Here is a 19,572-nt window from a genome sequence, read left to right on the forward strand (position 1 = left end):
TGCTGGTGTGCCCCAGGGTTCAGTATTAGGGCCTCTTTTATTCATTATTTACATGCTCCCTCTTGGTCATATATTCCGAAAATATAATATAAATTTTCACTGTTATGCCGATGACACCCAGCTCTACATTTCTTCTAAACCCAATTCATCCCTCCCACCTAACCTAATTGAGATTAGATCCTGGTTCTCTTCCAATTTTCTCAAACTTAACAGTAATAAAACTGAAGTTTTACTTGTTGGTACAACATCTATCTTAACCAAATCCCACAGTTTTTCCATTAACATTGAAAATTCTCCTACCCTTCCCTCCCCTCAGGTTAAGAGTTTGGGTGTCATACTTGATAATACTCTTTCATTCCAGTCTCACATTAATTACATAACCCGGTCTGCATACTTCCACTTACATAATATTAACCGACTCGGTCCCTTCCTTACCCCCCATGCTGCTGCCATCCTTGTCCATAGCCTTATTATGTCCCGTATTGATTATTGCAATTCCCTCCTATTTGGTCTCCCTAAAAGGTTCCTTCATAAATTCCAACTTCTTCAAAATTCTGCAGCACGGGTCATAACCCGTACTCCGTTAAGAGCTCGTATTACCCCAGTTCTTCAACAGCTTCACTGGTTGCCCATAGAAGCCAGGATATATTTTAAAATCTTACTTCTTACATACAAGTGTATCCATAAATCTGCTCCTTCATATTTGTGTGACCTGCTTCATATCACCACTGTTTCCTGCCCTCTCAGATCCTCATCTGCTATTCATCTTACTGTTCCGTCCTCACGCCTTATTACTATGGGGAACAGAGCTTTCAGTCGCTTTGCTCCTCGGCTCTGGAACTCTCTTCCTCTAGCCATAAGAAATACTGACTCCCTTTCTGTATTTAAATCACAGGTCAAAACACATCTGTTTAAACTGGTTTATTTGCTTTAGTGCTGATTTTATCTGTTGTCAAGCTCTGTTTTGCAATTTTAACTTATTTGTCAAGCTCTGTTTTGCAATTTTAACTTATTTTATGCATTTTATGACTATTGTTCCTTTTTTTTGTTCTTTGTAAGGTGACCTTGGGTTTCTGAAAGGCGCCTCAAATAAAATGCATCATTATTATTATTATTATTACAACGATAGTGGGTCCATTCTTCATCAATGGAAACCTCAAGGCCACTGGATATTTGAAATTGCTACATGATAATGTGTTTCCCTCTTTATGCACTGAAGCTGGCACGTTCCCTGAGTTTTTCCAGCAAGATGGTGCACCACCACATTATGGGTGCCAGGTCCAAGCACTCCTAGAACAGTTTCCTGGAAAGTGGATTGGTCGTTGTGGGCCAGTTGAATGGCCCCCAAGGTCTCCCGATCTGACCCCCTTAGACTTTTATCTTTGGGGTCATCTGAAGGCAATTGTCTATGGTGTGAAGATACGAGATGTGCAGCACCTGAAACTACGGATACTGGATGCCTGTGCTGGCATTTCTCCTGGGGTATCAGTGTGTGAAGAGTGGGAGAAGAGGGTTGCATTGACAATCCAACACAATGGGCAGCACATTGAACACATTTTATAAGTGGTCAGAAACTTGTAAATAACTCATGAAAGAATAAAGTTACATTGAAACCAAGCACGCCATTGTTTTTCCTGTGACATTACCAATAAGTTTGATGTGTCACATGCAATGTTCCCTCTAATTTTCCATGTGTCTGAGCGAACACACAAACTCCCAGAGCGATCTCGTGGACCACTGTGAGCGACATCAGACGTGTGCACTGTGGTCACACCAGCATCGAATCCATCCAAGTTACATGGTTTATTAAAATAATCAAATTACAGCATTTACATTTATGTTAGACTACTTTTAATTAACTGCTTTAGCCCACTTACAATGAAAATTAAAAAAAATCTTGTTCATGACCTGTGTAGTATGTTAACACTATTGGAAGTAAAAATAACTTGAACTCCAATTTTAAAAACACAACTTTCTTTTTTTTCTTTTTTTTTTTCATAAAGCTCTGACTTGTATTATGAGTATGAGTCTGTGGTCTGGGAGAGAATCCTGTAAGTCTGTCTGAAAAATACAGTATATAATGACCAATGTTGGGCAATTAATTATATAGTTACTTCTTCAAAAAAGTAGCTCAGTTTTGCAAACAACAAAGTGTCTTTTACAGCTGTTTACCTAAAACTGCAGCCAGGGCATTTTTTAAAACAAACATTTCAAACTATTTACAGAACAATCAGCTGTTCTGCATCAAATCTGATGCCACACAAATTATTTGTGCCACTCCAAAAAATAATTTCTGTCTAGTATGAGATAAAGGAGAACAACAGCCTGATACCTGCAGGCCTGACAACAGGAGATGTATCACTCCTGTAACACCTGTAACATCCAGCAGTCGCCTCATTGTTCTGACACACACAACAAAACTATTGACTACACTACACACTAACTACACACTAACTACACAAGATTTGCGCTAAATGTTGCAAATCTCTCCCATCTGAAAACACCACCGTCACTCCTAAAACTTCCTCCCGTTTCTTAACAACTAAATGCCATGTTTTGATTGGTCGACATGGTACATTTTTCGACCAATAGGAAAGGGTGGGGGGTGTTTTGGTTTTGTTTTTGCTCACAGGCGGAGAGCGCTTTTGAGCGTTTTCCTTATAAAACACAGTTTTTACCATTTCTTCCCGCAGTAAATATAAACAACGATAGTATTCAGGAAGAAAACCAAACATTGCATATATTTTTATCATAACTCTAGTTTTACGTGGCCTATCAACACAATTTAAAAACTGGTATAAAGTCCACACTTTTTCCGTCAATTGTTCCGTCTGTCCTGCTCACATCTCCAATGGTTGTACACGTTGTCATTAACGTGGCTTCACTCCACATCAGCCACGCCGCTTTGCTACCTAAAACACCGGTGTCGGCACATGAGGACACTGTCACAGCCTGTCAACGACGTTGATTAGCTGCGTATATACGAATGTAAATCGCGTGATTGGCTGGACTATGGGATAAAGTGGCATCGTTCTAATCCCATACGGGAGCAGCCAGTCACTTACTGACTAACACAGCAAAACAGAATTGTTAACGTCTTTACTTTAATTTCAATTCAGGTTACAATTTGTTTTTGTGTGTGCAACGCAGATTTTTTCTGCGCATAGACAGTGCCAACAGTGCGCAATTGCGCACCCGCGCAGTTTAGAGGGAACATTGGTCACATGGCCCTCTTCCTATTGAAAAAACAAAAGTTGTATCCAAGATGGCCGACTTCTAAATGGCCACCATGGTCACCACCCATCTTGAGGAGTTTGCCAACCATTCCCATTTTATTACGGTGTATCCATATAAATGGCCCACCCTGTATTTTGTCAGAAAATATTTCATTTCATTTCATTAAATTTCAGATAAGCAGCAATAGTTCAGTTCTGGATACTCAAAAACTGTTTTGAATGTGATACATTTACATCAGACAAAGTCAAAGACTGTATTTTACTTTACAGTCTGCTGTATGCCAGTCTGCATTCAGTAGTTGATGGGGCAGTACATAATCTGACCACTAGTCAGCAGTGTGGCATAATAGAGTTTTCTAATTAGGGCAGTTTTCGCTCAGCAGCTGCCATTTGGTTACAAACTGTCTCTCTGTTTAAACTGCTGCTGAAGAGCCTCCACCTGCTGCCTGTGGACCTGCGCGTACACACACACACACACACACACACACACACATAAATACATGCACAGTCACAAGACAAACATATAGTGTAAACTTGTTAAAACATGTACAGGAGCACTGTGTGTGACTCATATGTGGACTTCAAGAAGTACAAGCTTGTTTGTAAATGTTTGTGCAGATTTACGCCATGCTGTGTCTAACCGCCGCTTTACGTCACACCGCGAGTACCAGTTTGAATTGCTACAAGGCTGCTGCATCATTTCTTCACTCAGATTTTTGGTGCGTTTTTGAGGTCAGACCTCTGCAGGTTGCTAATTTTCATTTTCAATAAATAAATGAAATTAAATTTTTATCAAACAATTTTTATCAAACAATCAATCTGTTTTCTTCTTTTTGTTTCTAAAACCTTACCAATTTCATATCAGTATGGATACCCAACATGATTTTCTTTTTCTCATTTAGATCTTATATGTTTTCAGAGTGTTCCTTTAATTTTTTTGGTGGAAGTATGTATTGAGCCAAGATTTAAAAATGTGCCTCCAGCTGTTAAGGGTGGATACCAAACCATATCCAAGCCAAACGTAGATCTGTCCAACGTGTTCATATCCTGCCTGATGTCTCCTCTCAGTAGGAGGAACACTAGTCAGAAATCTTAATCAAATTGGCTGGCTCTTTTTAATAAAACGGGTAGTGGTTTTATGCTGAGCCCCTTCTCAATGTTACCATTTGGCCAGTAAGTGGTGTCACTTGATGAGTCATGAGAGCGACTCCCTTACAAAAATCAAGACCGTCATTTTTTAAAACTCTCCAACAAGGGAAATGACTGCACAAAAACCAAAACTGTGGTTGTCTTCATGCATGCTCAGTCATCCAACTAAGTAAATCCTAAAAGGTTGATTCTGTTCATGTGGACGTAGCATTTTCAATGGGAGAAAAATTTCATCAGTCATCCAAGGACTTCTTCAGCCTCAGCTGACTGCAGGTTTCCTCAACCTCATAAACAGTAAATTGCACAATAACTGAAACTAGCTCACTGAATGAACAGTGGGCTGGGAGGTCAGTTACTTGATCATTAATATGCAAATTGTCATGACCACTGATCGACAGTCACTGATAAAAGCCCATCAATCAATGGCCATTGATCAAGGAACAATGATCAATGGCCATGAGTACCATTCACAGAGGGTTGGGGAATGGCTGCAGTCACAGCATTGTAAGATGGTGACAGATGTACCCTTAGGCCTCGCTTGATTCAGAGATGGTCTTTCCCTTTTTCACGTAAATGGCCTTGACTCCACGCTTAAACCAGTGCTCCTCCCTGTCCAGGATGTGTACATCCTCATCATCATCATTCACTGGACTGTAGGTGTACATTGACTGCAGAGTCCTGGCCTGATGAGGTAGCTTTTCTGTGTTGTGCCATCTGCTTCACCAGAGGTTGTTTGGTTTCCCCGATGTATAAATCCTGGCAATCCTCCTGGCACTTAACAGCGTACACCATGTTACTCTGTTTGTGTCGGGGGGACCCAATCCTTGGGGTGGACAAATTTTTGACACAGCGTGTTTTGGGGTTTAAAAGCCACAGAGACACGGTATTTAGAAAAAATGTGTCTCAACTGTTCCGATACTCCTGACACATACGAGATCCCTACAGGTTTTCACTTAGGCAGCGGTTGTCCTTCTCTCCTGGATCGGCTGGAGCTTTCTTTAGGTGCCTTCCAAGCTTTGACAAAGCTTTAATGAATCATTTCAATGTAAGCAGCTATCTCCTGGAAGTTTTCAGTCTTTTGAATATGTGGCTTTACAGCTGAAGGCCCCATCCAAAGTTGTGTTTCTTAATGTTTACAGGCCTCCCAAATACTGCACAGACTTTTTTAATGATCTCAGTGAACTAGTGTCTGTGATCTGTGTTGATTTCGACTGTGTAATTATTGTTGGTGATTTTAACATCCATGTGGACAACCCTCAGGACAAAGGGACTAAAGACCTGAGTAACACTCTGGGCAACTTTGGGCTGACTCAGCATGTAACAGAGGCCACACACTCTTGACCTACTGATCTCCAAGGGCCTGAGCATTTCAAAGGTCACTGTGTCTGATGTGGGCCTGTCTGATCATTACTCTGTTTTCTTTGAAAGTAAAATTTCAGCCCACACAAATATGTCAACAGCAGTGTCCACAAATTGGTGAATAACTGAAAACAGTAGTGAGATCTGTAACCAGGTCTTCCCATTAACACCTGACCTGTCCAGAGGTTCAGTCAATGAGCTCGTCAATAGGTTCAATGCTAAAATGTTAAATGTTATGGACACTATTGCTCCCATTAAGGTGAAGGTTATCTCTGGAAGGAAGAAGTCTCCATGGAGAAACTCCACACTGGTGAAAAATGAAAAAAGAGAGTGTAGGAAAGCTGAGCGCAGATGGAGAAAAACAAACCTCCAGGTTCATTATGAATCTATAAAGAGAAAATTCACAACTATAATTTACAACTGAGGAGTGCAAGGAGGTCCTACTTCTCTGACATCATCACCAAAAACAGTCATAATGCTCGGGTCTTATTTGCTACAGTTGACAGGCTAACAAACCCTCCTGTGTCAGTTGCAGCTGAACTTCATTCGACCATGGCCTGCAATGACTTTGCCAAATTCTTCACAGACAAAATCCAAAAGATTAGACAAGCAATTGGTACATCAACAGCAGATTCGGGATATGTACTGTGTCTCCGAAAAATAGTTTAAACACCATGAAACAGTTTCACCCCATTAACAGCAAATACCTGGAGGACATCTTAGGTCAACTGAACTCCTCCTCTTGCTGTTTAGATGTCCTGCCAACAAGTTTTTTCAAAAAGGTCTCAAAGACTTTGGAGTCAGACCTGTTACAGATCGTCAACCTTTCTTTAATTTCAGGTGTTTTTCCAGAACCACTAAAAACTGCTGTAATTAAACCTATACTGAAAAAGGACAATCTTGACAAGACACAAATGAATAACTACAGGCCGATCTCAAATCTCCCATTTCTAAGTAAGATCATTGAAAAAGCAGTTTCTCAACAGCTCAATTACTTCTTAAAACAGAATAACTGCTATGATGCCTTTCAGTCAAGTTTTAGACAGAACCACAGCACTGAAATTGCTCTGACCAAAGTGTTTAATGACATATGTCTGAATACAGACAGTGGAAAAATGTCAGTCTTAGTTTTACTGGATCTCAGTGCAGCATTTGATACAGTTGACCACAACATATTACTCAAATGACTGGAGAACTGGGCAGGTCTTTCATGAACTGTACTAAACTGGTTCAAAACATACTTAGAAAACAGGAAATACTTTGTATCAATAGGTAACTTCACATCTGAGCAGACAAATATCACATGTGGAGTTCTCCAAGGTTCCATTTTGGAACCTCTTTTGTTTAACATTTACATGCTCCCACTGGCACAGATTATAAAGAACAACAAAATAAACTATCACAGCTATGCAGATGACACACAAATATATATCACAATGTCACCAGGAGACCGAGGCCCTGTACAGGCTCTTGGTAAATGCATTGAGGAAATTAATGACTGGTTGTGCCACAATTTTCTACAGCTAAACAAAAACAAAACTCAAGTAATAGTCTTTGGAGCCAAAGAAAAACGATTACAGGTCACCAAAGAACTTCAGTCTATACACCTGAAAACCACCAACCAGGCGAGAAATTTAGGTGTAGTGATGGACGCAGTTTGACTGTTTTTCTAAACTTAGAAAAACACATTAGGACAATAACAAAGTCAGCTTACTATCACCTCAAGAATATTTCAAGGATAAAAGATCTGATGTCTCAACAGGACCTGGAAAAACTAGTCCATGCATTCATCTTTAGTAGGCTTGATTACTGTAACAGCATCTTTACAGGTCTACCTAAAAAATCAGTCAGACAACTACAGCTCATTCAGAACTCTGCTGCTCGAGTCCTCACTAAGACCAAAAAAGTGGACCACATCAGTCCAGTTCTGAGGTCTTTACACTGGCTGCCTGTCCGTCAGAGGATAGACTTTAAAGTTCTGATGCTGGTCTATAAAGCTCTGAATAGTTTAGGACCGAAATACATCAATGACCTCCTGACCCAGTATGAACCTTCCAGATCCCTCGTGTCATCTGGATCTGGTTTTTTATCAGTTCCCAGAGTCAGAACCAGACATGGAGAAGCTGCATTCAGCTTTTATGCTCCATATATCTGGAACAAACTCTCAGAAAGCTTCAGATCAGCTGAAACACTCAGTTTATTTAAATCCAGGTTGAAGACTCACCTGTTCTCGGCTGCATTTGAATAAAGCAGCAAATCCACACTGTTTTACTTTTAAGCTTAAATTTTAAAACGTACTCTTTTTTTTTTCCATTTTAAATCATGGGTTTTATTTGTTTCTGTTTTTTAATGTCTCTGTAAAGCACTTTGAATCACCTTGCTGTTGAATTGTGCTATATAAATAAACTTACCTTGCCTTGCCTTTGACAAAGTTCCAGCTGGGATAACCACATTTATTCAGGGCTTTCTTGATGTGATGTTCTTCTGTTTTCCAGGCCACTGTCTCTGTGGGGATGGTGTTCGCTCTATGTTGTAGTGTCCTAATAAAACCCAGTTTGTGCTCCAGTGGGAGATGACAGTCAAACCTTAAATACTGATCCGTATGGGTAGGTTTACGGTACACATCAGCTTTTAGATGTCCCCCATTACTGATGGAGATCTCACAATCTAAGAAGGCTAACCTGCCACTTTTCATATCCTTCCTGGTGAATTTGATGTGTTGGTCCACCAAGTTAATTTGATCTGTGAATTGTGGTACGTCCTGAGATTTGATTTTCACACAGGTGTCATCCACATACCTGAACCAATGACTTGGTGGTGTTCCAGGGTAGGATAGAAAAGCCATCTTTTCCATTTCGTCCATGTACAAATTGGCCACAATGGGTGAAACTGGGGAACCCATGGCACACCCATGTTTCTGCCGTTAGTACTGACACTTGTATGTGAAGTAGGTGGAATGAAGACACAGTTCCAAAAGCAAACACACTTGGTCGATGCTGAGAGTGGTCCTGTTGCTGAGGTTGGGGTCATCCTGTAATCTCTTACGAACTATCTCCAACCCTTCCATGACTGGAACGCAAGTGAAGAGAGATGTAACATCGTACGAGACCATTGTTCCATCTGCCTCCATAATGACATCTCTCACCTTCTTAACAAAATCTAAGGTGTTCTGGATGTGGTGTTCAGAGCTGCCTACCAACAGGGTGAGGATCGAAGCCAGAAACTTTGAGATGTTATAGGTGACCAAGTTGATCATACAGATAATTGGTCTTAAACGTGCACCCTGTTTAATGGTAAAATGGTAAATGGCCTGTATTTGTATAGTGCTTTACTTAGTCCCTATGGACCCCAAAGCGTTTTACACTACATTCAGTCATCAACCCATTCACACACATAGTCACACACTGGTGATGGCAAGCTACATTGTAGCCAGAGTTGCCCTGGGGCGCACTGACAGAGGCGAGGCTGCCGGACACTGGCACCACCAGGCCCTCTGACCACCACCAGTAGGCAACGGGTGAAGCGTCTTGCCCAAGGACACAACAACCGAGACTGTCGGACCCGGGGACGGGCCGGCAGCCTTCCAATTACAAGACGAACTGCCAACTCTTGAGCCACGATCGCCTCTGTTTATGTATCTTTGGTAAACCATACAGATTTGGTGTAGATTTCCCTGGGTATAGCCTATGGTATGAGGTCCGGTCGATAGCATTGTCTTGTTCTAACTGCTTCAGACAGTAGCTGTGTCCCAAAACCTAGGCCGCATCCTTCGGAGGACCCAGGCTTCACGGTCTATGTGGGCCGGGTCCATCGAAGACCGAGAAGGCCGGAAGTGCGAGGCTGTGAAATGGGACAGTCTTGCCTTCAGGTTTGCATCACCAGCTGTCTCGGACTCGGTGGAGTTGAATAAACTCAGCCGTCTGCTCCTTCCTATCTAAAAAATAACAGGACACTGCCGTAAATTCTTGACCATCTCACACTTCTGTTTAATCAGTTTTCTGTTTGATGTTTATTCAGCTGTGTGAAAACCCCGGAGGAACCTACCCGATGGATTAATAAAGTTTTATTTAATCTAATCTAATCTAATCTAATAACTTTGATCTCAGCCAACCGATTTACTCCGGAACAAATAAAACACTGAAAAAAGTGAAATAATAACATTTCTAAGTTATCCGAGTGACTTATATATGATGTTTAACCTGAGTAGCGAAAGACCGCAGGGGTCTGAAAACGATGAAGCTGGAAGTCCGCTGTTTTCGCTGGCTTGACTGTCGGCTGTTGAACTGACTGTTGAACCCCCCTGCTAGCTATCGAGCGGGTGGGTAACAGACGTCTCTGCTTTCTCTGCTTGGGTGAGCATTCTGTCAGACAAATTTTTCACCCACTGGTCCACGTCCTCAGTGTGGCATCCTTCTTCTCCTCTGGCCACTGAGGACACTGTCTGTATCTTCCTGTGGTTTCTGACGCACAACAAGTACGTCAAACTTCCTTTGTTGCCTGGTCTTAGACTTCTCATGCTGTGCTAGACGAGTCTTCTCAGTGAATTCAAACACCTTTTTGAGAATATTCTCATCTAGAAGCATTGTAAGTCTCTGTCGGATCCACTCCACTTTAAATTTTAGCAAGTCAATGGTAAAATCTGAGCAGCTGGTGCTGTGCCTTATGTAGGCTTTTGGTTGCTCAGAGGCCCTTAACTGAAGAGCTCATTTGCAGACTTTTAGGAGTAATCCTGTTTATGTCGGTATCTGAGGCTGAATCTCAGGTGGTTCCTGTAATCAGCCATCTTACGTGCCGTTTGCTCATACTGACATACAAGCTTTAGCCAGTCCTTGCCAAAGTGGGTTGAAATGGCTTGATGCATGCTGAGTCATCCAGGTAAGGAAACCCCAAAAAGGTTGATTCTGTTTATCTGGACGTAGCGTTTTCAGTGGGAGACACGTTTCGTCAGTCCAAGTGACTTCTTCAGTCACTTTGATCAGTGGTTGTTGATCAATGGTCATGGCAATTTGCATATTATGATCAAGGAAGTGACTTTATATCCCATTGTTCATTCAGTGGGCTAGTTTCAGTTATTGTGCAAATGTACTCTTTATAAGGTTGGGGAAACCTGGAGTCAAGCCATAAACCAAGCGACAGATGCGCCATTGCCTCGACATCTTTCTTTGTTGACTTTCAGCTGCATTGTTATATCAACCCCCACCCCCAACCCCCCAATTGTACAGGGAGAACAATAGTGGTGAGAGGACACATCCTTGACAGGCACCAATACTGAGGGACCGAGTTTTAGAGGTGATCTCCCCCAGCCTCACTTGCTGCGTCCTGTCTGTCAGGAAGCTGGTGATCCACTGACAGATAGCTGGTGACACGCTGAACTGGGAGAGTTTGAAGGAGAGAAGTTCAGGCGCAATAGTATTAAATGCCAAACTAAAGTCCACAAACAGGACCCTGGCACAAGTTCCCTGGGCTCACATCCTGAGTGTGGATTCTGAGTTCCAGGGAGGAGGAAAGGGGGGTGAGAGGTGTGATGGAGGTCATGGACCAGGCAGTGATCAGAATGTCGCAAAGCTGCCTGGGGGACAGAGCAATAGGCATCTTTTAATGTGGTGTAACAGTGGTCCAGTGTGATGTTGTCCCTGGTGGGGCAGTCTATATGCTGTCTATATTTAGGAAGTTCGTGGTTTAGATTTGCTCTTTTAAAATCCCCAAGGACAATTGTAAAGGAATTGGTGGATTTTCTTTCCATGGTGGTAATCTGGTCAGCCAGCTCGCACAGTGTTGTTCGGGTTGGCCTGAGGAGGGATGTAAACTCCAACCAGCATGAAGGAAGAAAACTTTTCTTTTGTATATCCATCGTATTTAGATCATCTATTTCTTTCTTAAGTTTTATTATGTCACATTTAATATCATCATCCAGCGTCACAGAATGTAGATGTTGTAGCTCTAACAATTTGTCTTCTAATTGACAACAGTTTTCCCACCTTGATTTTTTCAGGTAAGAGGATATACTAATTATTTTTCCTCTAATCACTGCCTTCAATGCATCCCATAATATTCCTGGAGATACCTCCTCATTTTCATTATACTCTAAATAGGTTTCTAATTCCTCTTTTAAACTATCTTTAATATTTGGATAGTTTAAAATGTTTGTATTCAGCCTCCATAAGGTTGTTCTTTTTTTGCTATTCAGGCAGATCTCAAGATAAACCGGGTTATGATCTGAGATGGTACAAGCGCCTATTTCACAGCTTTTAATTCTAAATAGATCATTCTTAAACATGACAATATAATCTAGCCTAGAATATACATTGTGTGGAATTGAGAAGTGGGTATACTTTCTATCATTTGGGTGAAAATGTCTCCACACATCTAGTAGTCCAAAATCGTCCATAAAGTGCACCATTCTTCTTCCAATACTCCTCTGATCGCCTTTTCCATTTGAAGAGTCTAGTTTAGCATTTAATGTGATGTTAAAGTCACCACCGCAAATGAAAATTCCCTGACTCCTTGTTGTTGCCAAATTCAAAATCTGCCCATATAAGGACCAATCACTGCCTGGGGGAATATACACATTTAAGACAGTAATCATTATACCCTGAATTTTACCCGTTATCAATATATATCTGCCTTCCTTATCTTTATGTTCCGAAATATGTTCATAGTTCAAAGCTGAGGATATCAAAATTGCCACCCCCCCTCGCCTCCCAGAACTATGGGAGGAATAGAAGACATGTTTGAAACCTAATTTGTTAAGTTTTGCATGATCTTTGTCAGCTAGATGTGTTTCCTGCATCAGAACAATTTGGGCTTTATCCCTTTTAAACTTGGATAAGGCTTTCCACCTTTTCACAGGACTATGTAAGCCATTGATTGCTTTGTAATACTTTAAGGCTGACAAAGCTTTGAGGCTTTAGAAGTGACAGCACCTCCAGACAGACAAAATATTTTGAGTGTCAGGGATTTCACCTGCAACCTGCAATCCTTCAAATCTCTATTAAAATCACTGACAGCTACAATTTTGTTATACCAAGAGGCTGTTTGCTTGGACTAAATCTTTGCCTGTCACATAAGAATTGCTGTTACCACGCCTACTTACACTAAATTTCAAAGCTGCTATGTTAATTATCTCCAGTCTGACAGGCAGCAACTTGTCCAGCTAAGTACCAACAGCTGAAAACACACAAAGTAATCATCAGTAGATAAGACTGCAGACTAATGCCAGAATGTAATTTAATCTCAATACTCAGTTATTTCAAATAAACACAGAAAACCAATTACAAACAGATGGTCTTTGACAGGATTAGTCATCAGTGGTAATTTCCCAAATGAAAGGAAGTGAACTATCAGCTTCCACATTATTGTCATATTTTTAACTCTTGCACTGAAAAACTAAATTTAATGTGAAAGAACTGTTGAGGTACAGAGATCCTTAATGCAATCGACCATGAATCAGTGGTACCAATTCTGCAACCCACACACTGAAGGAGTTAGCAGGGTTCACTGCTCAAAGAATACTAAAATTAGCTTTTCATCAATGCAGGATAGTAAATAATTATTGAGGTATGCCTCAGATATACTGCAGTTTCACAAGGTTTCCCTCTGTTATGCATCAAAAGGCCATACAAGGTGTTTCAAAAGCCCAGCGGGAGAGTTGGTGTTGTGAAACAGGCTTCTTTAACCAGTGTGAAGCAGTTTGCTAAGCAATGGTGCAGAATAGCTGTCAAACCAATAGTTTGTGGCATAAAGAATGTTTCATTCATTTAACCAAGAATTTTACATGCCAACAAAAACTAATAATTGCAGCATTGTTAAAAGCTACTTAAGTGTATAACAATGTTATGTATATATATATATATGTATATATATACATATATACATATATACATATAGCTGGATAGCGTAGTGGTTAGACTACACGCCTTTGGAGCAGAAGATCGCAAGTTCGATTCCTGCCTGGGGCGTCTGTATCCAGTAAGGGTCCTAAGGCTAGACCCCCTATGCTAAGTGAGCCTACCGCAGACATGAGCGAGACAGATAAATATGAAGGCATGCCGGCTCGGACGTCGCCCGGATCAACAAGGTCCGCGTCAGGTGTTGAGGAACCAGGGCACCCTGACGACAAGTGGGCTACTGGAACAAGAAGGCATCGGTGGGCAAGAGACGAAAACAGGGCGTTGTTGGAATGCTACTACGCAAGTAGCCCTGGCGGAAGGGGTTACATGAATAGGATGAGGGACCTATGGATTCTTCGATACCCAACATCCACAATGACGGCGAAACAACTAGTAGCTCAGTGTTCCAACATTCGAAAGAAGGGACTGCTCTCACAGCTAGAGATTGACGAGGTACAACATAAATGCTACGGCAAGGAGGAGTCAGGACGCCAGGTCAGGGGGGAGATATCATCACCCCCACCCGAGATTGGGTACATAGCCCCAAGTGCGATAGGAGAAGGATCGTTGAGTGCGAGAGGAACTGACCTGAAAGATAGGATCGTGGCCAAGCTTGAAACCTGGACCCCTCCTAGCCGGTTACCAAGATTACGTGAAGTACCCTCAGAAGGTCTGCTAGATGATGTTAATGTTACCTACAACCACGATTACCGACACTAACAAGCTGATCTACACTACGGCAGCAGTGATCAGTGGCTACAAGTTGAACAGCCACAAGGGGCAGTACCCTCCATGGAGAAGGAGGCTAGAGGGCAAGATCAAAGTAGCACGGAGGGAGGTTAGCCAACTAACGGAGTTGCAGAAAGGCGCGACAAAGAAGGTGCATAAGAAATACAGCAAGCTGTCCATACCTGAGGCCTTGGAAACTGCCAAGCAAAGACTCACAGCCTTGGCCACCCGCTTGAGGAGGTACACCAGAGAGATAGAAGGCAGGAGAATAAACCAGCTGTTCTCCACAGAACCAGCAAAGGTGTACTCTCAGTGGCAAGGGAACAATAACAGAACAGCACCACCAAGGCTGGAGACGGAGCAATACTGGAAGAGCATATGGGAGAAGGACGCAACCCATAACGGCAATGCTCAGTGGCTAGTGGATCTGAGGGCAGACCATAGCGACCTCCCTGAACAGGGTCCAGTAACCATCACAGTGGCAGACATCCAAGAAAGGGTCTCCAGTATGAAGAATTGGACAGCACCAGGGCCCGGCATGGTTCACGCCTACTGGCTGAAGAAGCTGACTGCACTCCACGAGCGTCTGGCAGCACAAATGAACCAGCTGCTAGTTAACGAGAGACACCCGGAATGGCTAACCGAAGGTCGGACGGTCCTGATCCCCAAGGACCCCAAGAAGGGACCGGTCCCATCCAACTACCGACCAATAACCTGCCTCAGTACTACATGGAAGCTCCTGTCAGGCATCATATCGGCTAAGATGAACAGGCACATGGGTCAATACATGAGCGGGGCACAGAAAGGCGCAAAACACCAGCTACTGGTAGACAGAACAGTCAGCCGAGACTGCAAGACCAGACTGACCAACCTGTGCACAGCCTGGATTGATTACAAGAAGGCCTATGACTCAATGCCCCACAGCTGGATACTGGAATGCCTAGAACTGTACAAGATCAACAGGACCCTAAGAGCCTTCATCAGGAACTCAATGGGGATGTGGCGTACAACACTAGAGGCCAACTCCAAGCCCATAGCACAAGTCACCATCAAGTGCGGGATCTACCAAGGAGATGCTCTGTCCCCACTGCTGTTCTGCATAGGCCTGAACCCCCTCAGTGAGATCATTAACAAGACTGGCTACGGATACCGACTACGAAACGGAGCGGTTGTCAGCCACCTCCTGTACATGGATGACATCAAGCTGTATGCCAAGAGTGAACGAGACATCGATTCACTGATACACACTACCAGGCTATACAGCAATGACATTGGAATGTCGTTCGGGCTGGAGAAGTGTAGTCGGATGATAACAAAGAGAGGGAAGGTAGTCAGAACTGAGGGGATTGAACTACCAGAAGGCAACATTGCAGACATAGAGGACAGTTACAAGTACCTGGGGATCCCACAGGCGAATGGGAACCATGAAGAGGCCGCTAGGAAAGCTGCAACCACCAAGTACCTGCAGAGGGTCAGGCAAGTCCTGAGGAGTCAGCTGAACGGTAAGAACAAGATCCGGGCCATCAACACCTACGCCCTGCCCGTGATCAGGTACCCTGCTGGGGTAATAGGCTGGCCAAAGGAGGAGATAGAAGCCACTGACATAAAGACAAGAAAGCTCCTGACCATGCATGGAGGGTTTCACCCCAAGTCCAGCACCCTGAGGTTGTACGCTAAGCGGAAGGAAGGGGGCCGGGGACTGGTGAGTGTCAGCACCACAGTCCAGGATGAGACAAGAAACATCCACGAATACATCACGAAGATGGCCCCAACTGACAGCGTGCTCAGTGAATACCTCAGGCAGCAGAAACCCAAGAAAGAGGAGGAAGAGGAGGAACCATCATGGAAGGACAGGCCCCTGCACGGTATGTACCACCGGCAGATAGAGGAGGTGGCTGATATCCAGAAATCCTACCAGTGGCTGGACAAAGCTGGACTGAAAGACAGCACAGAGGCACTAATCATGGCAGCACAAGAACAAGCTCTGAGTACAAGATCCATAGAGGCTGGGGTCTATCACACCAGGCAAGACCCCAGGTGCAGGCTGTGTAAAGATGCCCCAGAGACAATCCAGCACATAACAGCAGGGTGCAAGATGCTAGCAGGCAAGGCATACATGGAACGCCATAACCAAGTGGCCGGCATAGTGTACAGGAACATCTGTGCCGAGTATAACCTGGAAGTCCCGAGGTCAAAATGGGAGATGCCCCCAAGGGTGATGGAGAATGACCGAGCTAAGATCCTGTGGGACTTCCAGATGCAGACGGACAAAATGGTGGTGGCTAACCAACCGGACATAGTGGTGGTAGACAAACAGAAGAAGACGGCCGTAGTGATCGATGTAGCGGTTCCGAATGACAGTAATATCAGGAAGAAGGAACACGAGAAGCTGGAGAAATACCAAGGGCTCAGAGAAGAGCTCGAGAGGATGTGGAGGGTGAAGGTAACGGTGGTCCCCGTGGTAATCGGAGCACTGGGTGCGGTGACTCCCAAGCTAGGGGAGTGGCTCCAGCAGATCCCGGGAACAACATCGGAGATCTCTGTCCAGAAGAGCGCAGTCCTGGGAACAGCTAAGATACTGCGCAGGACCCTCAAGCTCCCAGGCCTCTGGTAGAGGACCCGAGCTTGAAGGATAAACCGCCCGCAGGGGCGTGCTGGGTGTTTTTTTTTTTTTATATATATATATATATCATTAGTTGTATCATTTTCCTGATTCTACAATAAACTGCCCTCTTGAGTTGATTCCTGTGTTGTGAGTCCTGCATTTTGAGTCCTCACCTCCTGCCTGCACACAGCGATTCCTGACATCCGTGCTTTGTGTTTACGTCCCTTTTGCACTAGATTCTGAAGTGGCAGGTTTTATCTCTCTCCAAACAATATTGACTGAACCTGCAGCAAAAGAAGATCCAAACTAGGCTTCACATTTCGCTTCACATAAACATCGTCATGAATTCCCTCTTACTTTTACTGATTCGCTTCCAACACAATAAAATCTCACTTCAGGCACATCTCCCTCTCTCTCTCTCTCTCTCTCCCTCTCTCTCTCTCTCTCTCTCTCTCTCTCTCTCAGTGTACTTCAAGAACAGTTTCCCATTTAAAAATCTCTGTTTTCTGCATTATTCGCTTGCTTATTACGCACAAATCTACTGTTGTTTACAATTTGTAACTTTGCTTTGCTTCACTTCAGCAGCATCAGGTAATGTTCATTAAATCAAATCGAATCATGGATCGAATCGATTCGGGACCTTGTGAATCGGAATCGAATCGATCTAGAAATCAGTGACGATACCCAGCCCTACAAGGCAGCTCTCTTTTTTGTTACTATGTGACCTGCAAGTCTGCAACAGTCTCTCACATGGGACAGAAGTGGCAGGACTAATCAAATACTTGCGGGCCAGGACAGTCAGCTGTGGGTGGGTCCCTGCTCGACTGGACCACCACTGCAGAGGGCAGTCTTTCTCGCTGATGGTGGATTCTGCTCTGTACAAACTCAGGGCCCTGTTACACAGGGCTTCCTCATCTGAATCAGAGTCTGAAGACAATGAAGAGAGGAGGAGGCTCTTTGTCTTTGTAGGCTCCTTTGTGGTGGCATCTTTACACTGTACCTGCAGCAGGGCCTCAAGGCTGCTCCAAACCTCTTCTCGCTCTCCCCTTGCAAGACACTTTAAATCAGGGGTCTCAAACTCATCATTCGTCATTAGGAAGACTCTATAGCAACGGTTCCCAACCATTTTTCCGCCACGACCGGTTTAATGTCAGACAATATTTTCACGGACCGGCCTTTAAGGTGTCGCGGATAAATACAACAAAATAAAATGATACGACCAAGACAAAAACTGTGGCATTTTTTAAATATAATAATAAACGCAAATTTACTGTTTTATTGTGTAACTTTATTAGCAGCATCCTCCTGAAATGCGCCAACAACACTGAGAGTAACATCCTCCTCTCTGCCCCGTAATGCTCTCTGGACGCTATGGTAACGCATAAATATTTCTTTCAAAATAAGATACACAACTACAACACGGGAAAAGACCCAGGGAAACCAAGTTAACGATAAAAACCTTGAAAACCGGTACCCCGGTACCGGTCCATGGCCCGGGGGATGGGGGCCGCTGCTCTATAGAATTTGACTGCATGCTGAGATGGCAATTCAGCCATTTGATTCATGTTACAGCAGCTCATGAGTAAATGAAAATGGTGCAATAAAAGTACTTTTAGAAGTAAATTTTTGCAAACATTAACATTTACTTAAATTTACTGAAGTAGAGTTAGGGGTTGCCACTTCAGCATGCAGGGTTAACTCTGGTTTTTCTGTTCTGAAAAAGGCCTTTTTCAGGGAACACAAAATGGGTTAACAATTTAAAGCTGTTCTGCAGCAATGGTGGATGACCAAGCCTTAAAAGCTGGTTCTACTAATTCCTACACGTGTTTCAAATTGCCTGGATTACTATGCCTGCATAAAAGTAGTGTTGGAACACACCTTGGTACCATATGTTCGTGAGCACCAGTAGAACAGTATTGTACTGCAGAAAGTAGTGTGACGCTACAAAAATGGTGAGAAAAAGGCAATTAACAATGGAAGAGAGAAAGACCCTCATAACATTTAAAAATTTAGGTCTTTCTTCCACAGAAATTGCAAAGAAAGTCAAGGTGTCACTGAGTACAGTTTCCTTCACAATCAAAAGCACTCAGAAAGTGGGGCAAACTCTGACAGGAAAAGGTCTGGCAGACCCAAAGCCACAGTTGAATCAGAGGACAGGTTTCTGAGAGTTAACGGCTTACGTGATAGGTGGCTCACAGGACAACCATTTCAAGCACAGCTTTAATAGTGGTCGTAGTAAGCAAGTCTCAGTTTCAACTGTGAAGAGAAGACTTAGAGCTGCAGGTTTGACAGGATGAGTTGCAGCAAGAAAGCCATTGCTAAGATGTCAAAATAAGACAAAGAGGCTTGCCTGGGCCATGAAACACTGTCATTGGACTACTGAAGACTAGAAGAAGGTATTATGGACTGAATCAAAATTTGAAATCTTCGGTTCACCACGCAGGATCTTTGTATGCCATCGAGTAGGTGAAAGGATGGTTCCAAAGTGTGTGGCATCAACTGTCAAACATGGAGGAGCAAGTTTGATGGTCTGGGGCTGTCTTGCTGAATCAAAAGTCGGTGACTTGTACAGTGTGAGAGGCACCCTGAATCCTCCCTTAGTTAT

At 43.3% G+C, this 19,572-nt stretch overlaps 1 pseudogene; it reads right to left on the minus strand.

Annotated features, from left to right (window-relative positions):
• Positions 1 to 812: 812 nt before the first annotated feature.
• On the minus strand, positions 813 to 18,093 carry LOC102078137 (uncharacterized; annotated as a pseudogene).
• Positions 18,094 to 19,572: the final 1,479 nt, after the last annotated feature.

The sequence above is a fragment of the Oreochromis niloticus genome, linkage group LG15 (genome assembly GCF_001858045.2).
Source record: "Oreochromis niloticus isolate F11D_XX linkage group LG15, O_niloticus_UMD_NMBU, whole genome shotgun sequence".
In the NCBI taxonomy this organism is placed as follows: Eukaryota; Metazoa; Chordata; class Actinopteri; order Cichliformes; family Cichlidae; genus Oreochromis; species Oreochromis niloticus.